Raw genomic sequence first — 6,000 nt, forward strand, 5'->3', positions numbered from 1 at the left:
TTTTATATTCGGGTCTCGGGGATAATGTTCACTGTTTTATATTCGGGTCTCGGGGATAATGTTCACTGTTTTATATTCGGGTCTGGGGGATAATGTTCAATGTTTTATATACGCGTCTGGGGGATAATGTTCACTGTTTTATATTGGGGTCTGGGGGATAATGTTCACTGTTTTATGTTCGGGTCTCGGGGATAATGTTCACTGTTTTATATTGGGGTCTGGGGGATAATGTTCACTGTTTTATAAACCCCTCTGGGGGAGAATGTTCACTGTTTTATATTCGGGTCTAGGGGATAATGTTCACTGTTTTATATTCGGGTCTGGGGGATAATGTTCACTGTTTTATATTCGGGTCTCGGGGATAATGTTCACTGTTTTATAAACGCGTCTGGGGGATAATGTTCACTGTTTTATATTGGGGTCTGGGGGATAATGTTCACTGTTTTATGTTCGGGTCTCGGGGATAATGTTCACTGTTTTATATTGGGGTCTGGGGGATAATGTTCACTGTTTTATAAACGCCTCTGGGGGATAATGTTCACTGTTTTATATTCGGGTCTAGGGGATAATGTTCACTGTTTTATATTCGGGTCTTAGGGATAATGTTCACTGTTTTATATTCGGGTCTCGGGGATAATGTTCACTGTTTTATAAACGCGTCTGGGGGATAATGTTCACTGTTTTATATTCGGGTCTGGGGGATAATGTTCATTGTTTCATATTCGGGTCTGTGGGATAATGTTCACTGATTTATATTCGGGACTAGGGGATAATGATCACTGTTTTATATTCGGGTCTGAAAGATAATGCTCACTGTTATACATTCGGGTCAAGCGGATAATGTTTACTGTTCCAAATTCGGGACTGGTGATAATGTTCACTGTTGTACATTCGGGTCTGGGGGATAATGTTTACTGTTTTATATTCGGGTCTGGGTGATAATCTTCACTGTTTTATATTCGGGTCTGGGGGATAATGTTCACCGTTTTATATTCAGGTCTGGGGGATAATGTTCACCGTTTTATATTCGGGTCTGGGGGATAATGTTCACTGTTTTATATTCAGGTCTGGGGGATAATGTTCACTGTTTTATATTCGGGTCTGGGGGATAATGTTCACTGTTTTATATTCGGGTCCGGGGGATAATGTTCACCGTTTTATATTCAGGTAAGGGGGGATAATGTTCACCGTTTTATATTCAGGTCTGGGGGATAATGTTCACTGTTTTATATTCGGGTCTGGGGGATAATGTTCACTGTTTTATATTCGGTTCTTGGGGATAATGTTCACTGTTTTATATTCGGGTCTCGGGGATAATGTACACTGTTTTACATTCAGGTCTGGGGGATAATGTTCACTGTTTTATATTTGGGTCTAGGGGATAATGTTCACTGTTTTATATTCAGGTCTGGGGGATAATATTCACTGTTTTATATTCAGGTCTAGGGGATAATGTTCACTGTTTTATATTCAGGTCTGGGGGATAATGTTCACTGTTTTATATTCGGGTCTAGGGGATAATGTTCACTGTTTTATATTCAGGTCTGGGGGATAATGTTCACTGTTTTATATTCAGGTCTGGGGGATAATGTTCACTGTTTTATATTCAGGTCTAGGGGATAATGTTCACTGTTTTATATTCAGGTCTGGTGGATAATGTTCACTGTTTTATATTCCAGTTTAGGAGATAATGTTCACTGTTTTATATTCGGGTCTAGGGGATAATGTTCACTGTTTTATATTCGGGTCTAGGGGATAATGTTCACTGTTTTATATTCAGGTCTGGGGGATAATGTTCACTGTTTTATATTCGGGTCTAGGGGATAATGTTCACTGTTTTATATTCGGGTCTAGGGGATAATGTTCACTGTTTTATATTCGGGTCTCGGGGATAATGTTCACTGTTTTATATTCGGGTCTCGGGGATAATGTTCACTGTTTTATATTCGGGTCTGGGGGATAATGTTCAATGTTTTATAAACGCGTCTGGGGGATAATGTTCACTGTTTTATATTCGGGTCTCGGGGATAATGTTCACTGTTTTATAAACGCGTCTGGGGGATAATGTTCACTGTTTTATATTCGGGTCTCGGGGATAATGTTCACTGTTTTATATTCGGGTCTGAAAGATAATGTTCACTGTTATACATTCGGGTCAAGGGGAGAATGTTTACTGTTCCAAATTCGGGACTGGTGATAATGTTCACTGTTGTACATTCGGGTCTGGGGGATAACGTTCACTGTTTTATATTCGGGTCTCGGGGATAATGTTCACTGTTTTATATTCAGGTCTGGGGGATAATGTTCACTGTTTTATATTCGGGTCTGGGGGATAATGTTCACTGTTTTATATTTAGGTCTGGGGGATAATGTTCACTGTTTTATATTCAGGTCGAGGGGATAATGTTCACTGTTTTATAATCAGGTCTGGGGAATAATGTTCATTGTTTTATATTCAGGTCTGGGGGATAATGTTCACTGTTTTATATTCGGGTCTAGGGGATAATGTTCACTGTTTTATATTCGGGTCTAGGGGATAATGTTCACTGCTTTATATTCGGGTCTAGGGGATAATGTTCATTTGTTTTATATTCAGGTCTGGGGGATAATGTTCACTGTTTTATATTCGGGTCTAGGGGATAATGTTCACTGTTTTATATTCGGGTCTGGGGGATAATGTTCATTGTTTTATATTCGGGTCTGGGTGATAATCTTCAATGTTTTATATTCAGGTCAAGGGGATAATGTTTACTGTTCCAAATTCGGGACTGGTGATAATGTTCACTGTTGTACATTCGGGTCTGGGGGATAATGTTTACTGTTTTATATTCGGGTCTGGGTGATAATCTTCACTGTTTTATATTCGGGTCTCGGGGATAATGTTCACTGTTTTATATTCAGGTCTGGGGGATAATGTTCACTGTTTTATATTCAGGTCTAGGGGATAATGTTCACTGTTTTATATTCAGGTCTGGGGGATAATGCTCACTGTTTTATATTCAGATCTGGGGGATAATGTTCAATGTTTTATATTCGGGTCTGGGGGATAATGTTCACTGTTTTTTATTCGGGTCTGGGGGATAACGTTCACTGTTTTATATTCAGGTCTGGTGGATAATGTTCACTGTTTTATATTCCAGTCTAGGGGATAATGTTCACATTTTTATATTCGGGTCTAGGGGATAATGTTCACTGTTTTATATTCGGGTCTAGGGGATAATGTTCACTGTTTTATATTCAGGTCTGGGGGATAATGTTCACTGTTTTATATTGGGGTCTAGGGGATAATGTTCACTGTTTTATATTCGGGTCTAGGGGATAATGTTCACTGTTTTATATTCGGGTCTGGGGGATAATGTTCACTGTTTTATATTCGGGTCTGGGGGATAATGTTCACTGTTTTATATTCGGGTCTGGGGGATAATGTTCACTGTTTTATATTCGGGTCTAGGGGATAATGTTCACTGTTTTATATTCGGGTCCAGGGGATAATGTTCACTGTTTTATATTCGGGTCTGGGGGATAATGTTCACTGTTTTATATTAGGGTCTGGGGGATAATGTTCACTGTTTTATATTCGGGTCTAGGGGATAATGTTCACTGTTTTATATTCAGGTCTGGGGGATAATGTTCACTGTTTTATATTCGGGTCTGGGGGATAATGTTCACTGTTTTATATTCGGGTCTCGGGGATATTGTTCACTGTTTTATATTCAGCTTTAGGGGATAATGTTCACTGTTTTATATTGGGGTCTGGGGGATAATGTTCAATGTTTTATAAACGCCTCTGGGGGATAATGTTCACTGTTTTATATTCGGGTCTGGGGGATAATGTTCACTGTTTTGTATTCGGGTCTAGGGGATAATGTTCACTGTTTTATATTCGGGTCCAGGGGATAATCTTCACTGTTTTATATTCGGGTCTGGGGGATAATGTTCACTGTTTTATATTCGGGTCTGGGGGATAATGTTCACTGTTTTATATTCGAGTCTAGGGGATAATGTTCACTGTTTTATATTCAGGTCTGGGGGATAATGTTCACTGTTTTATATTCTTGTCTAGGTGATAATGTTCTCTGTTTTATATTCGGGTCCAGCGGATAATGTTCACTGTTTTATATTCGGGTCTGGGGGATAATGTTCACTGTTTTATATTCGGGTCTAGGGGATAATGTTCACTGTTTTATATTCGGGTCTCGGGGATAATGTTCACTGTTTTATATTCGGGTCTCGGGGATAATGTTCACTGTTTTATATTCGGGTCTGGCGGATAATGTTCAATATTTTATATTCGGGTCTCGGGGATAATGTTCACTGTTTTATAAACGCGTCTGGGGGATAATGTTCACTGTTTTATATTCAGGTCTGGGGGATAATGTTCACTGTTTTATATTCGGGTCTGTGGGAGAATGTTCACTGTTTTATAAACGCGTCTGGGGGACAATGTTCACTGTTTTACATTCGGGTCTCGGGGATAATGTTCACTGTTTTATAAACGCGTCTGGGGGATAATGTTCACTGTTTTATATTGGGGTCTGGGGGATAATGTTCACTGTTTTAAGTTCGGGTCTCGGGGATAATGTTCACTGTTTTATATTGGGGTCTGGGGGATAATGTTCACTGTTTTATAAACGCCTCTGGGGGAGAATGTTCACTGTTTTATATTCGGGTCTAGGGGATAATGTTCACTGTTTTATATTCGGGTCTCAGGGATAATGTTCACTGTTTTATATTCGGGTCTCGGGGATAATGTTCACTGTTTTATAAACGCGTCTGGGGGATAATGTTCACTGTTTTATATTCAGGTCTGGGGGATAATGTTCACTGTTTTATATTCGGGTCTGGGGGATAATGTTCACTGTTTTATAAACGCGTCTGGGGGACAATGTTCACTGTTTTATATTCGGGTCTCGGGGATAATGTTCACTGTTTTATAAACGCGTCTGGGGGATAATGTTCACTGTTTTATATTGGGGTCTGGGGGATAATGTTCACTGTTTTATGTTCGGGTCTCGGGGATAATGTTCACTGTTTTATATTGGGGTCTGGGGGATAATGTTCACTGTTTTATATTCAGGTCTAGGGGATAATGTTCACTGTTTTATATTCAGGTCTGGGGGATAATGTTCACTGTTTTATATTCGGGTCTGGGGGATAATGTTCACTGTTTTATATTCAGGTCTGGGGGATAATGTTCACTGTTTTATATTCGGGTCTGGGGGATAATGTTCACTGTTTTATAAACGCGTCTGGGGGACAATGTTCACTGTTTTATATTCGGGTCTCGGGGATAATGTTCACTGTTTTATAAACGCGTCTGGGGGATAATGTTCACTGTTTTATATTGGGGTCTGGGGGATAATGTTCACTGTTTTATGTTCGGGTCTCGGGGATAATGTTCACTGTTTTATATTGGGGTCTGGGGGATAATGTTCACTGTTTTATATTCAGGTCTAGGGGATAATGTTCACTGTTTTATATTCAGGTCTGGGGGATAATGCTCACTGTTTTATATTCAGATCTGGGGGATAATGTTCAATGTTTTATATTCGGGTCTGGGGGATAATGTTCACTGTTTTTTATTCGGGTCTGGGGGATAACGTTCACTGTTTTATATTCAGGTCTGGTGGATAATGTTCACTGTTTTATATTCCAGTCTAGGGGATAATGTTCACATTTTTATATTCGGGTCTAGAGGATAATGTTCACTGTTTTATATTCGGGTCTAGGGGATAATGTTCACTGTTTTATATTCAGGTCTGGGGGATAATGTTCACTGTTTTATATTGGGGTCTAGGGGATAATGTTCACTGTTTTATATTCGGGTCTAGGGGATAATGTTCACTGTTTTATATTCGGGTCTGGGGGATAATGTTCACTGTTTTATATTCGGGTCTGGGGGATAATGTTCACTGTTTTATATTCGGGTCTGGGGGATAATGTTCACTGTTTTATATTCGGGTCTAGGGGATAATGTTCACTGTTTTATATTCGGGTCCA

This window comes from Heterodontus francisci, unplaced genomic scaffold (genome assembly GCF_036365525.1).
Source record: "Heterodontus francisci isolate sHetFra1 unplaced genomic scaffold, sHetFra1.hap1 HAP1_SCAFFOLD_96_1, whole genome shotgun sequence".
NCBI lineage: Eukaryota > Metazoa > Chordata > Chondrichthyes > Heterodontiformes > Heterodontidae > Heterodontus > Heterodontus francisci.